The sequence below is a fragment of the Rana temporaria genome, chromosome 4, assembly GCF_905171775.1.
Source record: "Rana temporaria chromosome 4, aRanTem1.1, whole genome shotgun sequence".
NCBI classification, from domain to species: domain Eukaryota; kingdom Metazoa; phylum Chordata; class Amphibia; order Anura; family Ranidae; genus Rana; species Rana temporaria.
Genome location: NC_053492.1, coordinates 1,045,672 through 1,071,948, shown reverse-complemented (window position 1 = coordinate 1,071,948; position 26,277 = coordinate 1,045,672). Strand labels below are relative to the sequence as shown.

The window sequence follows — 26,277 nt, the reverse complement described above, 5'->3', positions numbered from 1 at the left end:
GCGGGGGAAATCTGTCCCAGCGGTGGCTATAGCCCCTCACCATCCGAGGCTAGCCACCTCCAATCCAGCCCAGGAGAGAGTGGGCGAGGGGGAGAGGGACAAGGCAGCGGGAGTCGCAGAGGCCTGGCACCCTAAAAAAAAAAAAAAAAAAAAATCCGGAGGGGTCCTGAGGGTGCAGTGGGAGTGCACGCTTGCGCTGGACCGTCAGCCGCTAGGCCCGAGGTGCCTGGTGGGCCTTTTTTCTTTTCAGATGTTCGTGCGTGGGCCGGGCGGAGGGGGAGATGTCGGGCTCAGAGGAGGAGGTCGTATCCAGGACGGTGTCGGCATCGAGGGAGACGTGTCGGTCGGCTGCTGGGATTGCTTCCAGGCAGTCAGTTAAGGTGATTTCGGCTAATTACTTTTGCAATACGGTGTGAGGGGTATATGTGGATTGGGGGCCGAGGGAGGGGGGCCCAGGTGATATTGAAGGTGCCCGCAGTGGCGGGGGGGGGTGACAGTGGGGTGGCCGTCGGGGGGGCCAGGGCCCATGGGGAAAAATTATGTGGTTGACTCAGGTGTGCAACGATTTCGGTTGGGGTTGGAGGCCTTGGGGAGCAAGCAAAAGGGGAGGGACAAACCCGCCGTTGGCCCGGTGGCAGCTGGGGTGCCGGCGGGTGGAGGTAACTTGGAACCACCGCTACCGCGATAGCGGTGCCGGTGGCTGCTGGTTTCGGGGCAGAGGAGAGGTGTATGGGATGGGTGAGTGCCGCGTGGCAACTAGGGGGACAAGGCGGAGGCGGTGGGGGTACACTGCAAGTAAGCGGTATCTAGCCCGTTTGGCGGACGCGGTAAAGGGGGAGGTATACACGTGTCCGTGGCTCCGCTGGGTTTACATTTGAAACAAGAGATAAGCTGGAAGAGCGAATATGTGGAGAAATTGCTCTGTTGCCGCTGGGAGAAGTTTAACCTGGACAGGGTCAAGCCGGAGGTTGTGGCGAGCGTGATAGGAGAGGGGCCCCGGGGACGGTCTGGCGCTCTTCAGCTACCATGAAATGAGCAGCAAAGCCTACGGTTTTGGGGGGGGACTGCCTGGCGGTGTAAGCAGGGTAGCGGCGAAAAGTTGGGGGGTTCCTCTTTCCGCTGTCTTAAGACAAGGTAGGGGCGTCCCGCATATCCTTCCGGTAAGAGGTAGTATGCCGGCGATGGGTAAAAGGCTGCGACAAATTATAGTTAGGTGGCCCGACAGGGTGGCTGCTTGGGAGGGGTTTCGCAGGGGGTTTTAGTGGTCCGGGTTTCGTGGTCCGGGGTTCCCCCGGAGGTACAGACCTTTTGCGTGCTGTGTTACATATCCCCAGAGCGGTTTCGGTGGCCTGGGGAGGGAAGGGGCACTGGTTAGTGTGGTGGCCTGTTTCACCCTCCCCCCTACTCTTGTGTGGGGTTGGTAGTTTCCCCATTGGGGGGTGGTCAGGCTCATTCTCATTCATCATCTTTCATGTACAAGGGGGGGGGGGGTCGGTCAGTGGGGGCCATCAACCTGGGAGATTGTACGGTGTGGTACACGTCATTCGTTGTGGCAGTGATGGGTAGGTAGTGTAGTCGCGGGACCTGGGTGTCTAGGTCGTACATCAAGGCGGCCTTTCGGCTTTGCCGGTACACCCGGACAGCTTCAAGCTGTTGGGTTGTCCGGGAGAAGGGGTGAGCTACGTGGATAAGTGCCGGCCAATGGGTTTCTCCGGAGCCGGTGCGCTATCGGAACGACTTCTCGGCATTTGCCCAGCTGGGTCGCGTATCTGCGGTGTTTGGATGGCCATGGTGGGTTGCATGGCGGTACGGTTTGCGCCCTGTTGGTGCCCAAAAGACTGACGGGGGCCCCAGGTCGTGCGGGCAATTCTTGGGCATTGTCAGCGATTCGTAGGCACTGGAAGTCAGGTTGCCGCCGGATAAACTGGTAGGCCTCAAGGCAGAGATTAAGGGGATAGTAGGTTTGTGGAAGGTTCACCTTAAAGCGCTGGAGATGCTCCTGGGGAAGACTTGACTTTGCGGGCCGCATCCTCCCGGCGTGGAGAGGTTAGGTGCGGTGGGGAAAAGGGTCACAGGTAGGAAAAGGGTCACAGGTAGTCTGTTAACGGCAGGGCCTCGTGTCCGAGCCGGTCAGCACCTTGGACATGGAGCTGCTCACGGATGTGGGCGAGGAGCAGGGGTTTGGGATCATCTTTCAGGGCAAGGGGGGTGCTTGCCATTTTTCCTCAGTCCGGTTGGGCAGCGGTGTTTCACAAGGAATTTAGTGCGGCTGAGCTGATTCAGGGGTGCTGGCAGTTGAGTTGTGGGGGTGCGGCTTCTCAGGACAGGAAAAGTACGCTCAACGGGGCGAAGTTGGGGGTGGTACAAAGGTGGCAACAGGGTCACGGGTTCCTCCCCTCAGTTACTCGTCTCCTGCGACATGGGGCTGCGCGGTTTACGAAGGGATAGTTTGTGTATGCTGTGTTTTGCCGGGAGTGGACATTGTAGTGGCGTACGCCTCGTTCCCGCTTTCAGTGGGACAGGTTTTCGTGAGTGGGTGCGGATGAACATGGGGTCCCTTGCCCTGAGTGGCTGTGGAGGTTAGTTCAATCGTCCCCCGTGGAAGCAGAAGGTCGGTAAAGTGAGGGAACATGGGCGGTCTGTAGAAGGTCTGGTTGGGTGGCAGACTATGGTTCGGGAGTCAGAGGTGTAGCCGTTGGGACCGGAGGTAAGGGTTCTGGTTCGGTATGGTTGGTCCAGGAACAGGGAGGCGGTGATGTCACAGCTGGTATTGGATGAGGAAAATTGGTGAGGCTGGCATTCTTGTTCGAGTGGCAAGGTTGTCCATATTTTACTGAGGTTTTGGGTGCGGCAAGCGCTCAAGGGTTATAGGAATCAGAGGCGCCGGATGGATGCACGTAGCTCGGTGTCGTTTACATCTTTGGAGGTGGTTATGGAGAAAGGGGGGGACATTGTGTCCGTCCCGGTATGGGGTTGCTTTGTTCCGTGTAGTGTTTGCTCGGGCTATTTTTGCAGCATTTGGGGTGGTCTGGTCGGTTACCCACCCTAACCCCTTAAAAAAAAAAAAGGTCAAGGTGGCATGTTTCTGCTGACGCGGGGTGGGCAAAGGAAGGGGCTACACTGGTTCTAGTATATCCAAAACGGATCGGAAGGGGAAGGTTAAGTCAGTGCAGACGTTCACTGTTGTTGGTTCAGACCTTTGCCCAGTAGGGCTGGTGCGGTAAGTCCCGCAGGCACGCACGAAGGTGGGCGGTTCATTTTCGTTACATAAGAAGGGGGGATCCTGGTCGCGGTATCGGTGGTGGCAGTGTTGGGAAATGAGATAAGAGGGGGAACCAATGCGCAAATCAACCTAATCAAGGGTAATCTAAACTACAAGGAAGCTAAAATAAATAAATAGCAGCCACGACGGAAAGTGTTCTCACACTCAAGACAGATAAGAATAATGGTAGGTGTAATGGCGCTAAAAACACTAAAAAAACTTTAATACAATAAATTAATCCTCATCACTAGACCCATAAAATAGTTAAGATAGTTTCGTGGTGAATCCTCCAATGGATGTGAGTAAAATGTGTTCCACTCTGGATCAATCCTGGAATACCATCCGACATCAACAAAAATGTGGAGGGTATTTGTAGTGGTAGATAATAATACGTAGCTAATGATTAGTGAACAACTGTGCCAAACCACTGCACAATGTTGCATCAATACAATCAAAAATGAATAATTAGTAGCATAGTGAACATAGATGATAGTGAAAAACAAATCCAGTACAATTACAATAACCAAAGGCAGTAATCCATTAAAGTGCAGCGTGCAATGATTAAAGTGCAAAAAAATATAAAGTGATCCGAAGTAATTTAAATGACATGCACCAATGAGCATGAAAATGAAATCTATATGTGAAAAAATGTCCAGTGAAAAAACAATAGTGAAATGGTAACAATGTCTCAAATAATCCACCAATTGGGGTTAAAATAAATCAAGGTGATATTAGCAGAGTGTCCCAGTGCATATAATAATGAAAAATAGAAAATCATAGATAAATGTTCAGTGAAAAAAGTGTGCTCCAAAACACAGATCCTTATATCCAGAGCGTTCAGTGATCAATGCTGGATGTGCATGCATGCTTATACTTCCACCATCAGGCTTCCCAGAAATGTCCGACAGACTAGGTGTTCCAGCCCCTTACCTCAGAGCGGCTTGTAATCAAGCCTAAATGGATATCTCACAGGCAGTCTGCTGCTCATCCACTCCCTCAATCCCACGACTCGGTCACAGATGATTGCAGTCTCTCAGAGGAAATATAAAGCAAGGGGAGCCTCCATAGTGTAGCATCATTAAAACATTTTATTAAGAAACAAGTAGACACTCACATTTCAAGCAGTAAAAAGTCGGCGTGTACGATCTTTGTGTCCCCCGCTCTGCGGCCGCGAGCGGGTGACGTCACCAGCAGCTCCTCCACGTCCTCACGCGTATCGCAACTGTTTCACGTTGCTTACTCATAGGAATGTTGGGAAATGTTTTGGGGGGCATTGGGCCTCGTGTATAAGGAATTCTCGGTGCATTTCTTTGGAGTGGGGTCAGCGACAGAGGCTGCGCGTGATGGTCGTGACGAGGCAACTGTCAAGAGGATAGGCAGGTGGGAGTTGTGGAGGTTTCGAGTGGCTGTAAGACCACAATGGCTGGTGGCCTGGCTTAAGGGGTTTGTGTTTTGTTTTATAAAAAATAAAATTTTGGGGCCACATCAAGGGTTGTATATGTGGCTTACTGTTTTCTGGTACTGTACAGGGATTGGTCTGGATTGTGACCACCCCTTCGGGGATTGGGGGGCAAATAGAGCAGGTGCGACCGAAGGGTCGATAGCTGGGGGCCCAGTGACGACAGGCTCATGTGCGTTGGTGCGGTTTCCCAGGAATGTGGTGGAGTAGAGTGGTACCGGATGGGCACAGGTTTGCAGGTGTGGACCGACCGCCGGATGTACGGGTTCCCCAGGTGGGGGGAAAGGATTTGGGGAAGGGGTCAATACTGGACGTCGCGAAGGACGCTTTATATTTGAGTTGCTGCGCATCCACATGTCGTTCCCGGATGCGAAGTTGGTATGGTCGGGACATGGTGACTAGGGCATCATAGAGGATGGCCAGGTCAGTGGTGGGGGTGAACGGAGCACAGAGGTAGATTAACAGAGATGTGGTGGGGGCACTGTGGTCAGTGGTCGTCTCTGAGCCAGTTTGTCGGCTTGAGGCCTATGACCAGAGGTCAGGTACCGCAGCACCAAAAGAAAAAGGTTGTGTGTAAATAGAAACGGGGGGCCTGGTGGTCAGGCATCCGGAGTTGGGGATGTCTAAATGGGGTTACAGTAGGGGTGATTGAGTTCACCACTCGGCCGTAGGTGTCGATATGAGGGTGTTGGACCCGTAGTATGGGGTACAGCAAGCATTGAGGTTGTGGAGGTGCACCCAAAGGCAAGGTGTTACCTTTGGGTGCTGGTGGCGGGTGTTTGGACTTTGCAGGAGAAGAAATTACCCCAAAGATGGACGCCATTACCCAGAGGTGGTATGGGTTCTGAAGGGGTGTTATTTGCCAGACTACCAAGGTGTAGCTGGAATGTTGGTTAATGGGGGCACTGCGGTCAGTGATCGTCTCTGAGTCAGCTTGTCGGCTTGAGGCCTATGACCAGAGGTTAGGTACCGCAGTGCCAAAAAGGTTATAACATTAAAAGGTTTACAAGTTGGTGTTAGTGGTGCCTGCAAAGTCCAGCACCAGTATGAGAAGAACTGTTTTCTCAGGAATTCTATGGTTTATATATGTTATTTATTACTTGAAGTATTTAAAATAAAGTAGGCTGCTACGGCCAGTTTTTACTCCAAGTTACAGTGGTGGTCTCATTATTATTAAAGGTTTAAGGGGGAGTATAAACTGTGGGTCTTAGCAGTAAAGGTTATATCTGGGATACCATAGTCATGTCATCTATTTACCTCTTTACATCTCTGTATCTAAGCAAACTCATATGGATTAGGGTGTCATGTAGGTGGGAGGGTCCTCAAAGTGTTGGTCATATATTGAATATTAATGGCCATGGTTATGGATTAGGGTGTCATGTAGGTGGGAGGGTCCTCAAAGTGTTGGTCATATATTGAATATTAATGGCCATGGTTATGGATTAGGGTGTCATGTAGGTGGGTTGGTCCTCAAAGTGTTGGTCATATATTGAATATTAATGGCCATGGTTATGGATTAGGGTGTCATGTAGGTGGGATGGTCCTCAAAGTGTTGGTCATATATTGAATATTAATGGCCATGGTTATGGATTAGGGTGTCATGTAGGTGGGAGGGTCCTCAAAGTGTTGGTCATATATTGAATATTAATGGCCATGGTTATGGATTAGGGTGTCATGTAGGTGGGAGGGTCCTCAAAGTGTTGGTCATATATTGAATATTAATGACCATGGTTATGGATTAGGGTGTCATGTAGGTGGGAGGGTCCTCAAAGTGTTGGTCATATATTGAATATTAATGGCCATGGTTATGGATTAGGGTGTCATGTAGGTGGGAGGGTCCTCAAAGTGTTGGTCATATATTGAATATTAATGACCATGGTTATGGATTAGGGTGTCATGTAGGTGGGATGGTCCTCAAAGTGTTGGTCATATATTGAATATTAATGACCATGGTTATGGATTAGGGTGTCATGTAGGTGGGTTGGTCCTCAAAGTGTTGGTCATATATTGAATATTAATGACCTTGGTTATGGATTAGGGTGTCATGTAGGTGGGAGGGTCCTCAAAGTGTTGGTCATATATTGAATATTATTAGCCATGGTTATGGATTAGGGTGTCATGTAGGTGGGAGGGTCCTCAAAGTGTTGGTCATATATTGAATATTAATGGCCATGGTTATGGATTAGGGTGTCATGTAGGTGGGAGGGTCCTCAGAGTGTTGGTCATATATTGAATATTAATGGCCATGGTTATGGATTAGGGTGTCATGTAGGTGGGAGGGTCCTCAAAGTGTTGGTCATATATTGAATATTAATGGCCATGGTTATGGATTAGGGTGTCATGTAGGTGGGAGGGTCCTCAAAGTGTTGGTCATATATTGAATATTAATGACCATGGTTATGGATTAGGGTGTCATGTAGGTGGGAGGGTCCTCAAAGTGTTGGTCATATATTGAATATTAATGGCCATGGTTATGGATTAGGGTGTCATGTAGGTGGGAGGGTCCTCAAAGTGTTGGTCATATATTGAATATTAATGACCATGGTTATGGATTAGGGTGTCATGTAGGTGGGAGGGTCCTCAAAGTGTTGGTCATATATTGAATATTAATGACCATGGTTATGGATTAGGGTGTCATGTAGGTGGGAGGGTCCTCAAAGTGTTGGTCATATATTGAATATTAATGACCATGGTTATGGATTAGGGTGTCATGTAGGTGGGAGGGTCCTCAAAGTGTTGGTCATATATTGAATATCATTAGCCATGGTTATGGATTAGGGTGTCATGTAGGTGGGAGGGTCCTCAAAGTGTTGGTCATATATTGAATATTAATGACCATGGTTATGGATTAGGGTGTCATGTAGGTGGGAGGGTCCTCAAAGTGTTGGTCATATATTGAATATTAATGGCCATGGTTATGGATTAGGGTGTCATGTAGGTGGGAGGGTCCTCAAAGTGTTGGTCATATATTGAATATTAATGACCATGGTTATGGATTAGGGTGTCATGTAGGTGGGATGGTCCTCAAAGTGTTGGTCATATATTGAATATTAATGGCCATGGTTATGGATTAGGGTGTCATGTAGGTGGGAGGGTCCTCAAAGTGTTGGTCATATATTGAATATTAATGACCATGGTTATGGATTAGGGTGTCATGTAGGTGGGAGGGTCCTCAAAGTGTTGGTCATATATTGAATATTAATGGCCATGGTTATGGATTAGGGTGTCATGAAGGTGGGATGGTCCTCAAAGTGTTGGTCATATATTGAATATTAATGACCATGGTTATGGATTAGGGTGTCATGTAGGTGGGAGGGTCCTCAAAGTGTTGGTCATATATTGAATATTAATGACCATGGTTATGGATTAGGGTGTCATGTAGGTGGGATGGTCCTCAAAGTGTTGGTCATATATTGAATATTAATGGCCATGGTTATGGATTAGGGTGTCATGTAGGTGGGAGGGTCCTCAAAGTGTTGGTCATATATTGAATATTAATGACCATGGTTATGGATTAGGGTGTCATGTAGGTGGGAGGGTCCTCAAAGTGTTGGTCATATATTGAATATTAATGACCATGGTTATGGATTAGGGTGTCATGTAGGTGGGAGGGTCCTCAAAGTGTTGGTCATATATTGAATATTAATGACCATGGTTATGGATTAGGGTGTCATGTAGGTGGGAGGGTCCTCAAAGTGTTGGTCATATATTGAATATTAATAGCCATGGTTATGGATTAGGGTGTCATGTAGGTGGGAGGGTCCTCAAAGTGTTGGTCATATATTGAATATTAATAGCCATGGTTATGGATTAGGGTGTCATGTAGGTGGGAGGGTCCTCAAAGTGTTGGTCATATATTGAATATTAATGACCATGGTTATGGATTAGGGTGTCATGTAGGTGGGAGGGTCCTCAAAGTGTTGGTCATATATTGAATATTAATGGCCATGGTTATGGATTAGGGTGTCATGTAGGTGGGAGGGTCCTCAAAGTGTTGGTCATATATTGAATATTAATGACCATGGTTATGGATTAGGGTGTCATGTAGGTGGGATGGTCCTCAAAGTGTTGGTCATATATTGAATATTAATGGCCATGGTTATGGATTAGGGTGTCATGAAGGTGGGATGGTCCTCAAAGTGTTGGTCATATATTGAATATTAATGGCCATGGTTATGGATTAGGGTGTCATGTAGGTGGGAGGGTCCTCAAAGTGATGGTCATATATTGAATATTATTAGCCATGGTTATGGATTAGGGTGTCATGTAGGTGGGAGGGTCCTCAAAGTGTTGGTCATATATTGAATATTAATGGCCATGGTTATGGATTAGGGTGTCATGTAGGTGGGAGGGTCCTTAAAGTGTTGGTCATATATTGAATATTAATGGCCATGGTTATGGATTAGGGTGTCATGTAGGTGGGAGGGTCCTCAAAGTGTTGGTCATATATTGAATATTATTAGCCATGGTTATGGATTAGGGTGTCATGTAGGTGGGAGGGTCCTCAAAGTGTTGGTCATATATTGAATATTAATGACCATGGTTATGGATTAGGGTGTCATGTAGGTGGGAGGGTCCTCAAAGTGTTGGTCATATATTGAATATTAATAGCCATGGTTATGGATTAGGGTGTCATGTAGGTGGGAGGGTCCTCAAAGTGTTGGTCATATATTGAATATTAATAGCCATGGTTATGGATTAGGGTGTCATGTAGGTGGGAGGGTCCTCAAAGTGTTGGTCATATATTGAATATTAATGACCATGGTTATGGATTAGGGTGTCATGTAGGTGGGAGGGTCCTCAAAGTGTTGGTCATATATTGAATATTAATGACCATGGTTATGGATTAGGGTGTCATGTAGGTGGGATGGTCCTCAAAGTGTTGGTCATATATTGAATATTAATGGCCATGGTTATGGATTAGGGTGTCATGAAGGTGGGATGGTCCTCAAAGTGTTGGTCATATATTGAATATTAATGGCCATGGTTATGGATTAGGGTGTCATGTAGGTGGGAGGGTCCTTAAAGTGTTGGTCATATATTGAATATTAATGGCCATGGTTATGGATTAGGGTGTCATGTAGGTGGGAGGGTCCTCAAAGTGTTGGTCATATATTGAATATTATTAGCCATGGTTATGGATTAGGGTGTCATGTAGGTGGGAGGGTCCTCAGAGTGTTGGTCATATATTGAATATTAATAGCCATGGTTATGGATTAGGGTGTCATGTAGGTGGGAGGGTCCTCAAAGTGTTGGTCATATATTGAATATTATTAGCCATGGTTATGGATTAGGGTGTCATGTAGGTGGGAGGGTCCTCAAAGTGTTGGTCATATATTGAATATTAATGGCCATGGTTATGGATTAGGGTGTCATGTAGGTGGGTTGGTCCTCAAAGTGTTGGTCATATATTGAATATTAATGGCCATGGTTATGGATTAGGGTGTCATGTAGGTGGGAGGGTCCTCAAAGTGTTGGTCATATATTGAATATTAATGGCCATGGTTATGGATTAGGGTGTCATGTAGGTGGGTTGGTCCTCAAAGTGTTGGTCATATATTGAATATTATTAGCCATGGTTATGGATTAGGGTGTCATGTAGGTGGGAGGGTCCTCAAAGTGTTGGTCATATATTGAATATTAATGGCCATGGTTATGGATTAGGGTGTCATGTAGGTGGGAGGGTCCTCAAAGTGTTGGTCATATATTGAATATTAATGACCATGGTTATGGATTAGGGTGTCATGTAGGTGGGAGGGTCCTCAAAGTGTTGGTCATATATTGAATATTAATGGCCATGGTTATGGATTAGGGTGTCATGTAGGTGGGAGGGTCCTCAAAGTGTTGGTCATATATTGAATATTAATGGCCATGGTTATGGATTAGGGTGTCATGTAGGTGGGAGGGTCCTCAAAGTGTTGGTCATATATTGAATATTAATGACCATGGTTATGGATTAGGGTGTCATGTAGGTGGGATGGTCCTCAAAGTGTTGGTCATATATTGAATATTAATGGCCATGGTTATGGATTAGGGTGTCATGTAGGTGGGAGGGTCCTCAGAGTGTTGGTCATATATTGAATATTAATGACCATGGTTATGGATTAGGGTGTCATGTAGGTGGGAGGGTCCTCAAAGTGTTGGTCATATATTGAATATTAATGACCATGGTTATGGATTAGGGTGTCATGTAGGTGGGATGGTCCTCAAAGTGTTGGTCATATATTGAATATTAATGGCCATGGTTATGGATTAGGGTGTCATGTAGGTGGGAGGGTCCTTAAAGTGTTGGTCATATATTGAATATTAATGGCCATGGTTATGGATTAGGGTGTCATGTAGGTGGGAGGGTCCTCAAAGTGTTGGTCATATATTGAATATTAATGGCCATGGTTATGGATTAGGGTGTCATGAAGGTGGGATGGTCCTCAAAGTGTTGGTCATATATTGAATATTAATGGCCATGGTTATGGATTAGGGTGTCATGTAGGTGGGAGGGTCCTCAGAGTGTTGGTCATATATTGAATATTAATGGCCATGGTTATGGATTAGGGTGTCATGTAGGTGGGAGGGTCCTCAAAGTGTTGGTCATATATTGAATATTAATGGCCATGGTTATGGATTAGGGTGTCATGTAGGTGGGATGGTCCTCAAAGTGTTGGTCATATATTGAATATTAATGGCCATGGTTATGGATTAGGGTGTCATGTAGGTGGGAGGGTCCTCAGAGTGTTGGTCATATATTGAATATTAATGACCTTGGTTATGGATTAGGGTGTCATGAAGGTGGGAGGGTCCTCAAAGTGTTGGTCATATATTGAATATTATTAGCCATGGTTATGGATTAGGGTGTCATGTAGGTGGGAGGGTCCTCAAAGTGTTGGTCATATATTGAATATTAATGGCCATGGTTATGGATTAGGGTGTCATGTAGGTGGGAGGGTCCTCAAAGTGTTGGTCATATATTGAATATTAATGACCATGGTTATGGATTAGGGTGTCATGTAGGTGGGATGGTCCTCAAAGTGTTGGTCATATATTGAATATTAATGGCCATGGTTATGGATTAGGGTGTCATGAAGGTGGGATGGTCCTCAAAGTGTTGGTCATATATTGAATATTAATGGCCATGGTTATGGATTAGGGTGTCATGTAGGTGGGAGGGTCCTCAAAGTGATGGTCATATATTGAATATTATTAGCCATGGTTATGGATTAGGGTGTCATGTAGGTGGGAGGGTCCTCAGAGTGTTGGTCATATATTGAATATTAATGACCATGGTTATGGATTAGGGTGTCATGTAGGTGGGAGGGTCCTCAAAGTGTTGGTCATATATTGAATATTAATGACCATGGTTATGGATTAGGGTGTCATGTAGGTGGGAGGGTCCTCAAAGTGTTGGTCATATATTGAATATTAATAGCCATGGTTATGGATTAGGGTGTCATGTAGGTGGGAGGGTCCTCAAAGTGTTGGTCATATATTGAATATTAATAGCCATGGTTATGGATTAGGGTGTCATGTAGGTGGGAGGGTCCTCAAAGTGTTGGTCATATATTGAATATTAATGACCATGGTTATGGATTAGGGTGTCATGTAGGTGGGAGGGTCCTCAAAGTGTTGGTCATATATTGAATATTAATGGCCATGGTTATGGATTAGGGTGTCATGTAGGTGGGAGGGTCCTCAAAGTGTTGGTCATATATTGAATATTAATGACCATGGTTATGGATTAGGGTGTCATGTAGGTGGGATGGTCCTCAAAGTGTTGGTCATATATTGAATATTAATGGCCATGGTTATGGATTAGGGTGTCATGAAGGTGGGATGGTCCTCAAAGTGTTGGTCATATATTGAATATTAATGGCCATGGTTATGGATTAGGGTGTCATGTAGGTGGGAGGGTCCTTAAAGTGTTGGTCATATATTGAATATTAATGGCCATGGTTATGGATTAGGGTGTCATGTAGGTGGGAGGGTCCTCAAAGTGTTGGTCATATATTGAATATTATTAGCCATGGTTATGGATTAGGGTGTCATGTAGGTGGGAGGGTCCTCAGAGTGTTGGTCATATATTGAATATTAATGGCCATGGTTATGGATTAGGGTGTCATGTAGGTGGGAGGGTCCTCAAAGTGTTGGTCATATATTGAATATTAATGGCCATGGTTATGGATTAGGGTGTCATGTAGGTGGGAGGGTCCTTAAAGTGTTGGTCATATATTGAATATTAATGGCCATGGTTATGGATTAGGGTGTCATGTAGGTGGGAGGGTCCTCAAAGTGTTGGTCATATATTGAATATTATTAGCCATGGTTATGGATTAGGGTGTCATGTAGGTGGGAGGGTCCTCAGAGTGTTGGTCATATATTGAATATTAATAGCCATGGTTATGGATTAGGGTGTCATGTAGGTGGGAGGGTCCTCAAAGTGTTGGTCATATATTGAATATTATTAGCCATGGTTATGGATTAGGGTGTCATGTAGGTGGGAGGGTCCTCAAAGTGTTGGTCATATATTGAATATTAATGGCCATGGTTATGGATTAGGGTGTCATGTAGGTGGGATGGTCCTCAAAGTGTTGGTCATATATTGAATATTAATGGCCATGGTTATGGATTAGGGTGTCATGTAGGTGGGAGGGTCCTCAAAGTGTTGGTCATATATTGAATATTAATGGCCATGGTTATGGATTAGGGTGTCATGTAGGTGGGTTGGTCCTCAAAGTGTTGGTCATATATTGAATATTAATGGCCATGGTTATGGATTAGGGTGTCATGTAGGTGGGAGGGTCCTCAAAGTGTTGGTCATATATTGAATATTAATGGCCATGGTTATGGATTAGGGTGTCATGTAGGTGGGTTGGTCCTCAAAGTGTTGGTCATATATTGAATATTAATGGCCATGGTTATGGATTAGGGTGTCATGTAGGTGTGATGGTCCTCAAAGTGTTGGTCATATATTGAATATTAATGGCCATGGTTATGGATTAGGGTGTCATGTAGGTGGGAGGGTCCTCAAAGTGTTGGTCATATATTGAATATTAATGGCCATGGTTATGGATTAGGGTGTCATGTAGGTGGGAGGGTCCTCAAAGTGTTGGTCATATATTGAATATTAATGGCCATGGTTATGGATTAGGGTGTCATGTAGGTGGCAGGGTCCTCAGAGTGTTGGTCATATATTGAATATTAATGACCTTGGTTATGGATTAGGGTGTCATGTAGGTGGGAGGGTCCTCAAAGTGTTGGTCATATATTGAATATTAATAGCCATGGTTATGGATTAGGGTGTCATGTAGGTGGGAGGGTCCTCAAAGTGTTGGTCATATATTGAATATTAATGACCTTGGTTATGGATTAGGGTGTCATGTAGGTGGGAGGGTCCTCAAAGTGTTGGTCATATATTGAATATTAATGGCCATGGTTATGGATTAGGGTGTCATGTAGGTGGGAGGGTCCTCAAAGTGTTGGTCATATATTGAATATTAATGACCATGGTTATGGATTAGGGTGTCATGTAGGTGGGAGGGTCCTCAAAGTGTTGGTCATATATTGAATATTAATGGCCATGGTTATGGATTAGGGTGTCATGTAGGTGGGAGGGTCCTCAAAGTGTTGGTCATATATTGAATATTAATGACCATGGTTATGGATTAGGGTGTCATGTAGGTGGGATGGTCCTCAAAGTGTTGGTCATATATTGAATATTAATGGCCATGGTTATGGATTAGGGTGTCATGTAGGTGGGAGGGTCCTCAGAGTGTTGGTCATATATTGAATATTAATGACCATGGTTATGGATTAGGGTGTCATGTAGGTGGGAGGGTCCTCAAAGTGTTGGTCATATATTGAATATTAATGACCATGGTTATGGATTAGGGTGTCATGTAGGTGGGATGGTCCTCAAAGTGTTGGTCATATATTGAATATTAATGGCCATGGTTATGGATTAGGGTGTCATGTAGGTGGGAGGGTCCTTAAAGTGTTGGTCATATATTGAATATTAATGGCCATGGTTATGGATTAGGGTGTCATGTAGGTGGGAGGGTCCTCAAAGTGTTGGTCATATATTGAATATTATTAGCCATGGTTATGGATTAGGGTGTCATGTAGGTGGGAGGGTCCTCAGAGTGTTGGTCATATATTGAATATTAATGGCCATGGTTATGGATTAGGGTGTCATGTAGGTGGGAGGGTCCTCAAAGTGTTGGTCATATATTGAATATTAATGGCCATGGTTATGGATTAGGGTGTCATGTAGGTGGGAGGGTCCTCAAAGTGTTGGTCATATATTGAATATTAATGACCATGGTTATGGATTAGGGTGTCATGTAGGTGGGAGGGTCCTCAAAGTGTTGGTCATATATTGAATATTAATGGCCATGGTTATGGATTAGGGTGTCATGTAGGTGGGAGGGTCCTCAAAGTGTTGGTCATATATTGAATATTAATGGCCATAGTTATGGATTAGGGTGTCATGTAGGTGGGATGGTCCTCAAAGTGTTGGTCATATATTGAATATTAATGGCCATGGTTATGGATTAGGGTGTCATGTAGGTGGGAGGGTCCTCAGAGTGTTGGTCATATATTGAATATTAATGACCTTGGTTATGGATTAGGGTGTCATGAAGGTGGGAGGGTCCTCAAAGTGTTGGTCATATATTGAATATTATTAGCCATGGTTATGGATTAGGGTGTCATGTAGGTGGGAGGGTCCTCAAAGTGTTGGTCATATATTGAATATTAATGGCCATGGTTATGGATTAGGGTGTCATGTAGGTGGGAGGGTCCTCAAAGTGTTGGTCATATATTGAATATTAATGACCATGGTTATGGATTAGGGTGTCATGTAGGTGGGATGGTCCTCAAAGTGTTGGTCATATATTGAATATTAATGGCCATGGTTATGGATTAGGGTGTCATGTAGGTGGGATGGTCCTCAGAGTGTTGGTCATATATTGAATATTAATGGCCATGGTTATGGATTAGGGTGTCATGTAGGTGGGATGGTCCTCAAAGTGTTGGTCATATATTGAATATTAATGACCATGGTTATGGATTAGGGTGTCATGTAGGTGGGAGGGTCCTCAGAGTGTTGGTCATATATTGAATATTAATAGCCATGGTTATGGATTAGGGTGTCATGTAGGTGGGAGGGTCCTCAAAGTGTTGGTCATATATTGAATATTAATGGCCATGGTTATGGATTAGGGTGTCATGAAGGTGGGATGGTCCTCAAAGTGTTGGTCATATATTGAATATTAATGGCCATGGTTATGGATTAGGGTGTCATGTAGGTGGGAGGGTCCTTAAAGTGTTGGTCATATATTGAATATTAATGGCCATGGTTATGGATTAGGGTGTCATGTAGGTGGGAGGGTCCTCAAAGTGTTGGTCATATATTGAATATTAATGGCCATGGTTATGGATTAGGGTGTCATGTAGGTGGGATGGTCCTCAAAGTGTTGGTCATATATTGAATATTAATGGCCATGGTTATGGATTAGGGTGTCATGTAGGTGGGAGGGTCCTCAAAGTGTTGGTCATATATTGAATATTAATGGCCATGGTTATGGATTAGGGTGTCATGTAGGTGGGTTGGTCCTCAAAGTGTTGGTCATATATTGAATATTAATGGCCATGGTTATGGATTAGGGTGTCATGTAGGTGGGAGGGTCCTCAAAGTGTTGGTCATATATTGAATATTAATGGCCATGGTTATGGATTAGGGTGTCATGTAGGTGGGTTGGTCCTCAAAGTGTTGGTCATATATTGAATATTAATGACCTTGGTTATGGATTAGGGTGTCATGTAGGTGGGAGGGTCCTCAAAGTGTTGGTCATATATTGAATATTATTAGCCATGGTTATGGATTAGGGTGTCATGTAGGTGGGAGGGTCCTCAAAGTGTTGGTCATATATTGAATATTAATGGTTATGGATTAGGGTGTCATGTAGGTGGGAGGGTCCTCAAAGTGTTGGTCATATATTGAATATTAATGGCCATGGTTATGGATTAGGGTGTCATGTAGGTGGGAGGGTCCTCAAAGTGTTGGTCATATATTGAATATTAATGACCATGGTTATGGATTAGGGTGTCATGTAGGTGGGAGGGTCCTCAAAGTGTTGGTCATATATTGAATATTAATGGCCATGGTTATGGATTAGGGTGTCATGTAGGTGGGAGGGTCCTCAAAGTGTTGGTCATATATTGAATATTAATGGCCATGGTTATGGATTAGGGTGTCATGTAGGTGGGAGGGTCCTCAAAGTGTTGGTCATATATTGAATATTAATGACCATGGTTATGGATTAGGGTGTCATGTAGGTGGGATGGTCCTCAAAGTGTTGGTCATATATTGAATATTAATGGCCATGGTTATGGATTAGGGTGTCATGTAGGTGGGAGGGTCCTCAGAGTGTTGGTCATATATTGAATATTAATAGCCATGGTTATGGATTAGGGTGTCATGTAGGTGGGAGGGTCCTCAAAGTGTTGGTCATATATTGAATATTAATGACCATGGTTATGGATTAGGGTGTCATGTAGGTGGGATGGTCCTCAAAGTGTTGGTCATATATTGAATATTAATAGCCATGGTTATGGATTAGGGTGTCATGTAGGTGGGAGGGTCCTCAAAGTGTTGGTCATATATTGAATATTAATGGCCATGGTTATGGATTAGGGTGTCATGTAGGTGGGAGGGTCCTTAAAGTGTTGGTCATATATTGAATATTAATGGCCATGGTTATGGATTAGGGTGTCATGTAGGTGGGAGGGTCCTCAAAGTGTTGGTCATATATTGAATATTATTAGCCATGGTTATGGATTAGGGTGTCATGTAGGTGGGAGGGTCCTCAGAGTGTTGGTCATATATTGAATATTAATGGCCATGGTTATGGATTAGGGTGTCATGTAGGTGGGAGGGTCCTCAAAGTGTTGGTCATATATTGAATATTAATGGCCATGGTTATGGATTAGGGTGTCATGTAGGTGGGATGGTCCTCAAAGTGTTGGTCATATATTGAATATTAATGGCCATGGTTATGGATTAGGGTGTCATGTAGGTGGCAGGGTCCTCAGAGTGTTGGTCATATATTGAATATTAATGACCTTGGTTATGGATTAGGGTGTCATGAAGGTGGGAGGGTCCTCAAAGTGTTGGTCATATATTGAATATTATTAGCCATGGTTATGGATTAGGGTGTCATGTAGGTGGGAGGGTCCTCAAAGTGTTGGTCATATATTGAATATTAATGGCCATGGTTATGGATTAGGGTGTCATGTAGGTGGGAGGGTCCTCAAAGTGTTGGTCATATATTGAATATTAATGACCATGGTTATGGATTAGGGTGTCATGTAGGTGGGATGGTCCTCAAAGTGTTGGTCATATATTGAATATTAATGGCCATGGTTATGGATTAGGGTGTCATGAAGGTGGGATGGTCCTCAAAGTGTTGGTCATATATTGAATATTAATGGCCATGGTTATGGATTAGGGTGTCATGTAGGTGGGAGGGTCCTTAAAGTGTTGGTCATATATTGAATATTAATGGCCATGGTTATGGATTAGGGTGTCATGTAGGTGGGAGGGTCCTCAAAGTGTTGGTCATATATTGAATATTAATGGCCATGGTTATGGATTAGGGTGTCATGTAGGTGGGATGGTCCTCAAAGTGTTGGTCATATATTGAATATTAATGGCCATGGTTATGGATTAGGGTGTCATGTAGGTGGGAGGGTCCTCAAAGTGTTGGTCATATATTGAATATTAATGGCCATGGTTATGGATTAGGGTGTCATGTAGGTGGGTTGGTCCTCAAAGTGTTGGTCATATATTGAATATTAATGGCCATGGTTATGGATTAGGGTGTCATGTAGGTGGGAGGGTCCTCAAAGTGTTGGTCATATATTGAATATTAATGGCCATGGTTATGGATTAGGGTGTCATGTAGGTGGGTTGGTCCTCAGAGTGTTGGTCATATATTGAATATTAATGGCCATGGTTATGGATTAGGGTGTCATGTAGGTGGGAGGGTCCTCAAAGTGTTGGTCATATATTGAATATTAATGACCTTGGTTATGGATTAGGGTGTCATGTAGGTGGGAGGGTCCTCAAAGTGTTGGTCATATATTGAATATTATTAGCCATGGTTATGGATTAGGGTGTCATGTAGGTGGGAGGGTCCTCAAAGTGTTGGTCATATATTGAATATTAATGGTTATGGATTAGGGTGTCATGTAGGTGGGAGGGTCCTCAAAGTGTTGGTCATATATTGAATATTAATGGCCATGGTTATGGATTAGGGTGTCATGTAGGTGGGAGGGTCCTCAAAGTGTTGGTCATATATTGAATATTAATGGCCATGGTTATGGATTAGGGTGTCATGTAGGTGGGAGGGTCCTCAAAGTGTTGGTCATATATTGAATATTAATGACCATGGTTATGGATTAGGGTGTCATGTAGGTGGGATGGTCCTCAAAGTGTTGGTCATATATTGAATATTAATGGCCATGGTTATGGATTAGGGTGTCATGTAGGTGGGAGGGTCCTCAAAGTGTTGGTCATATATTGAATATTAATGGTTATGGATTAGGGTGTCATGTAGGTGGGATGGTCCTCAAAGTGTTGGTCCTATATTGAATATTAATGGCCATGGTTATGGATTAGGGTGTCATGTAGGTGGGATGGTCCTCAAAGTGTTGGTCATATATTGAATATTAATGGCCATGGTTATGGATTAGGGTGTCATGTAGGTGGGAGGGTCCTCAAAGTGTTGGTCATATATTGAATATTATTTGCCATGGTTATGGATTAGGGTGTCATGTAGGTGGGAGGGTCCTCAGAGTGTTGGTCATATATTGAATATTAATGGCCATGGTTATGGATTAGGGTGTCATGTAGGTGGGAGGGTCCTCAAAGTGTTGGTCATATATTGAATATTAATGGCCATGGTTATGGATTAGGGTGTCATGTAGGTGGGATGGTCCTCAAAGTGTTGGTCATATATTGAATATTAATGGCCATGGTTATGGATTAGGGTGTCATGTAGGTGGGAGGGTCCTCAGAGTGTTGGTCATATATTGAATATTAATGGCCATGGTTATGGATTAGGGTGTCATGTAGGTGGGAGGGTCCTCAGAGTGTTGGTCATATATTGAATATTAATGACCTTGGTTATGGATTAGGGTGTCATGTAGGTGGGAGGGTCCTCAAAGTGTTGGTCATATATTGAATATTATTAGCCATGGTTATGGATTAGGGTGTCATGTAGGTGGGAGGGTCCTCAAAGTGTTGGTCATATATTGAATATTAATGGTTATGGATTAGGGTGTCATGTAGGTGGGAGGGTCCTCAAAGTGTTGGTCATATATTGAATATTAATGGCCATGGTTATGGATTAGGGTGTCATGTAGGTGGGATGGTCCTCAAAGTGTTGGTCATATATTGAATATTAATGGCCATGGTTATGGATTAGGGTGTCATGTAGGTGGGAGGGTCCTCAAAGTGTTGGTCATATATTGAATATTAATGGCCATGGTTATGGATTAGGGTGTCATGTAGGTGGGAGGGTCCTCAAAGTGTTGGTCATATATTGAATATTAATGGCCATGGTTATGGATTAGGGTGTCATGTAGGTGGGAGGGTCCTCAAAGTGTTGGTCATATATTGAATATTAATGGCCATGGTTATGGATTAGGGTGTCATGTAGGTGGGAGGGTCCTCAAAGTGTTGGTCATATATTGAATATTAATGACCATGGTTATGGATTAGGGTGTCATGTAGGTGGGAGGGTCCTCAAAGTGTTGGTCATATATTGAATATTATTGGCCATGGTTATGGATTAGGGTGTCATGTAGGTGGGATGGTCCTCAAAGTGTTGGTCATATATTGAATATTAATGACCATGGTTATGGATTAGGGTGTCATGTAGGTGGGAGGGTCCTCAAAGTGTTGGTCATATATTGAATATTAATAGCCATGGTTATGGATTAGGGTGTCATGTAGGTGGGAGGGTCCTCAAAGTGTTGGTCATATATTGAATATTAATGACCATGGTTATGGATTAGGGTGTCATGTAGGTGGGAGGGTCCTCAAAGTGTTGGTCATATATTGAATATTAATAGCCATGGTTATGGATTAGGGTGTCATGTAGGTGGGAGGGTCCTCAAAGTGTTGGTCATATATTGAATATTAATGACCATGGTTATGGATTAGGATGTCATGTAGGTGGGAGGGTCCTCAAAGCGTTGGTCATATATTGAATATTAACCACTTGCAGACTGGCTCACAGCGATATACGTCGGCAAACTTGCTCTCCTGGGTGAATCGTCATACTCATAAGGCGCTCATTCCCACAGCGATCGGATTCATTACAGAACCGATCAGTCTACAGGTCCAGGCCAATGATTTCTGGCCTGGACCTGCTGATTGGTTCTGACGAATGAAATGCTTCCTCTGCCTGTGTATTGTCAACAGTGATATCATCTCCCCTCATGGAATCATTTTCGGTTACAGAGAGAGGAGATAGGACATCTAAAAGTGAGTTGCACCATCACTACACTAACACCAGAACACGTAGGCACAATTTTCACCCCCGATCAACCCCCCCCCCCCCAGTTAACCCTTTTACTTCCTGTCACAGTGTGCCCAAGTGCAGTTTTCAGATTTTTCACTGATCTCTGTATTGGTGTCACTGGTGATGTCAGTTCCCAGCTGGTGTCATTAGTACAGTGACAGTGCATAGTATTATCACTGATCTCTGTATTGGTGTCACTGGTGATGTCACTTCCCAGCCGGTGTCATTAGTACAGTGACAGTGCATAGTATTATCACTGATCTCTGTATTGGTGTCACTGGTGATGTCAGTTCCCAGCCGGTGTCATTAGTACAGTGACAGTGCATAGTATTATCACTGATCTCTGTATCGGTGTCACTGGTGATGTCAGTTCCCAGCCGGTGTCATTAGTACAGTGACAGTGCATAGTATTATCACTGCTCTCTGTATTGGTGTCACTGGTGATGTCAGTTCCCAGCCGGTGTCATTAGTACAGTGACAGTGCATAGTATTATCACTGATCTCTGTATTGGTGTCACTGGTGATGTCAGTTCCCAGCCGGTGCCATTAGTACAGTGACAGTGCATAGTATTATCACTGATCTCTGTATTGGTGTCACTGGTGATGTCAGTTCCCAGCCGGTGTCATTAGTACAGTGACAGTGCATAGTATTATCACTGATCTCTGTATTGGTGTCACTGGAGATGTCAGTGAGTGTCAGTTCCCCCCAGTGTCAGTTAGTGTGAGATTGTCCGTCACACTCTGGCAGTCCCATTAGAAGTCGCTGATCACCACCATTAGTAGTATAAACAAATAAAATAAATAAAAATTCCAATATATTCCATAGTTTGTAGACATTAGAACTTTCACACAAACCAGTCAATATACACTTATTGGGATTTATTACCAAAGACATGGAGCAGAATAGATTTTGGCCAAAATTTATGAAGAAATTCGGTTTTTATTTTTCTGTTGGGTGTTTTATAGCGGAAAGTAAAAATATTGTTTTTGTTTTTAAATTTTAGTTTTTTATTTGTTTCTATAATAAAAAATAAAAGAACGCAGAGGTGATCAGAAAACACTGTCAGAACCATTGAGGTATCTCGGCATAGAGCCTACATATACAGTCCGAATGTTTATACTGAGATATAAAATATTATTATATTCATGGAAATATGTAAATCTGTGCTTTGGGAGAAATACAATTTTCCTCCAATACAAGAAATCCCAAATTCTTTTCTCTATTTTGAGGACAAGTAACACAAATGAATATTTAAAACATATATATTTATTAACTAAAGATATAAAATCAGGTACAATTGGTGATAAAACAAATAACTGATATACTTCTACAATCAGAGATACATGATGGTTAAATGTTCGGATAATATTTACATTATATGACGAGGTATATTCCCGTGATTTCCACGGACTCGAGGTAAACAGCTTTTGTCTACATTATGTTATCTCTTCTCAATACCAAACAGATCTCTTGCTTAATGCTCCTGATATATGTGTACAGAACAAATGTCATATTGTACACAAGCCCGGCAAAACGGACAAGCTTATTTTATATTTAGAGAGACTTTATTTTCACAGACATCACCCTAAAACCATCGTACAACTGTTGGCATTTAGCTTTTTAACCACTTGACCACCGCGCCTATTCTGGCACTTCTCTCCTTCATGTAAAAATCACCATTTTTTTTGCTATACAATTAAATCAGAACCCTGAAACATTATATATATTTTTTTAGCAGACACCCTAGGGAATAAAATGCAACTTTTTTTCTCGCATGACATTTGCGCAATCATTTTTCAAACACATTTTATTGGGGGAAAAAAACGGTTTCATGAATGAAAAAATAACAACACAGTAAAGTTAGCCCAATTGTTTAGTATAATTTGAAAGATGATGTTACGCCCAGTAAATAGATACCTAACATGTCGCGCTTTAAAATTGCGCAGACTCATGGAATGGCGCCAAACGTAACCACTTGGGATTCGCGCTATAGACGAAAGACGTCCACAGCGCGGCTCTCAAGTGCCGAGTGGACATCTTTGGACGTCCTGTTGTTTACATTCCGCTGTGCGCCGCTGGGTGGCACGCAGCAGGGAAACACTTTGCCCGCAGCATCGCTGGGATGCCGATGCGTGTGCGAAGTCCGCCAGGTACTCGCGATCGGCGGTGACAGCAGGGACGTGGATCTCTGTGTGTAATGATGGGGTGTAAACACAGAGCTCCATGTCCTGTCAGGGAGAGAGGAGACTGATCTGTGTCCCTTTACATAGGGACACAGCATCGGTCACCTCCCCCAGTCACCCCCCTCCCCCACACAGTTAGAACACTATACAGGAAACATATTTAACCCCTTCCTCACCCCCTAGTGTTAACCCCTTCAATGCCAGTCACATTTATACAGTAATTAGTGCATATTTATAGCACTGATCGCAGTATAAATGTGAATGGCGCCAAAAATGTGTCCGATGTGTCCGCCATAATGTCACCGTCCCAATAATGTAAATCCCAATAATGTAAAGTAATGGCGGAAGATCGCCGCCATTACTAGTAAAAAAAAAAATAATAAAAAAAAAAAATTCTGTCCCCTATTTTGTAGGCGCTATAACTTTTGCGCAAACCAGTTGCTTATTGCGATTTTTTTTTTTTACCAAAAATATGTAGAATGCTTATCGGCCTAAATTGAGAAAAAAAAATGTTTTTTTTTTTTTTTAATTGGGCTATTTATTATAGCAACAAGTAAAAAATATTGTATTTTTTTTTCAAAATTGTCGCTTTTTTTGTTTATAGCGCAAAAAATAAAAACCGCAGAGGTGATAAAATACCACCAAAAGAAAGCTCTATTTGTGGGGAAAAAGGACGTCAATTTTGTTTGGGAGCCACGTCGTACACCGCGCAATTGTCAGTTAAAGCGACGCAGTGCCGGAAGCTGAAATTTCACCTGGGCCGGAGGGGGTTTATGTGCTCAGTAAGCAAGTGGTTAAAAAAAAATGGGATATTATAACAAAAAATGAAAAAATATTAAAAAGTGTTATAAAAATATAAAAGTGTTTTTTTCAAAATGTTCTGTCTTTTTTTGTTAATAGCGCAAAAAATACAAATCGCAGAGATATCAAATACCACCAAAAGAAAGCTCTATTTGTGGGGAAAAAAATGATAAAAATATAATTTGAGTACAGTGTTGTATGACGCGCAATTGTCATTCAAAATGCGTCAGCGCTGAAAGCTGAAAATTGGTCTGGGCACAAAGGGGGTTTAAGTGCCCAGTAATGAAGTGGTTAAAAATCTCCATAGGGGACGCTTTAACATTTTTTACAGGTTATTATTTTCGAGTTACAGTGGAGGTCTAGTGCTAGAATTGTTGCACACGCTCCAACGCACGCGAAGATACCTCACATGTGGGGTTTGAACGGCGTTTACATATGTGGGCGGGACTTGCATGCTTGTTCGCATCTGCGCGCGAGCTACCGGGGACAGGGGCGTTTAAAAAAAAAATATATATTTATTTTACTTCATTTTTTATTTTTACACTTTTTTTATCACTTCTATTCCTATTACAAGGAATGTAAACATCTCTTGTAATAGGAATCAGTGTGACAGGTCCTTTTTATGAAGAGATGTGGGGTCAATAAGACCTCCCCCTCCCCCCACATCTCTCCTCCAGGCTTATAAGCATGAGATCGTGAAAAAAATTCACTGATCTCAAGCCGACAGCCGCGTTTGTGGCTTTGTTTACTTCCGGGTACCGGCGTGATGTCATGTCGCACCCGGGCCTCCGACGGTCATAGAGATGACTGGTGACCATCTGGCCGATTCGCTCTCCGGGCCCTTGATGGCATGGGAGAGCCCAGAGAAGCACCGGATGGCGTCGGGGGGGGATGTCCCCTCCCGCTGCCTATAAGAACAATCAAGCGGCGGAACTGCCACTTTCATCATTCTTATCGTGCAGAGATTCGATGGCTGAAGACGATGATATCTGAATGATGCCTGTAGCTGCCCCCATCATTCAGATATCACCGCACAAAGTCCAGGACGTCCTCGGTTGTCAAGTGGTTAAAGACAAACATAATTTGTGTATGTCTCCTAATATTTGGAATATAATTATTTCATACTGCAGTTAAAAATAATATAACCCAAATTGCTTAGCCAGATACATTTAATGGTTTTAGTCATGTGTATGCGAAAAACCTTCATTACCAAAAGGTAAATAAACAAAATGATACCTTACCAGTATTTAAGAGTTCTTTCTGTTTGAGAAGTAAGGTTCTCCATGAGGGACCTTTTTCAACCCCCTACATCTTTGTGTTCAATCTCTCCCTTCCAGCTTCCTTCAGAGATCCTCTCAGAGAGAGAGAGTTCTCCAGACATCTTCTCAGAGTCAGCTTCCTAAGAGATCCCCCAAAGATTCCTACAAAGATCAGAGATCCCCTTGTGCTCTCTGCAACACCTTTTTAACACACCCAAGCAGTGGGTGTGTATCTCACTTTACTACGTCACTGACGATGTCATATGATGCTATGTTAGGTAGGATGTCATAGCAACCAACTATGCGGCCATTTTAAAGTAATGCCACTTTTAACCTGTAGGGGCAGTGGTGTATAAGGAATCATTTCTAATTTTGGGGTCGTCCAGGGTTAATCATAATTTGTGACCCCCTTTGACCTCTGGCTTGGTAGAACACCATTACTTGTTAAACAATGTCAAATAAATGACAACAAACCCAGACACATCGGCAACTTCTCAATTTATGATTGAGATAAGGTTTATGATCAGACTTGTGCTTACAACCTCCCCCCTGCACAGCCATTCACTGGGAAGACCGGTGTGTGGCTGTTTCTCCTATCCCAACTCTTATGCATCTGAGAACAGAGGGAATGTGATCACTTATAAAAAAGGGAAGAAGAATACTTCTAATATATTTTATATCTATACACAAATGTTTTGCCTTTCATTTCTATTATAAACTGAATGGGTT

General features: G+C 43.5%; 1 protein-coding gene across 1 annotated transcript in view; it reads right to left on the bottom strand.

Annotated features, from left to right (window-relative positions):
* The window catches only part of LOC120935211 (zinc finger protein 721-like), a gene marked incomplete at both ends in the record, with an annotated part of 268,323 nt that overhangs the window by 36,036 nt on the left and 206,010 nt on the right, over positions 1-26,277 (bottom strand). The window lies entirely within an intron of this gene.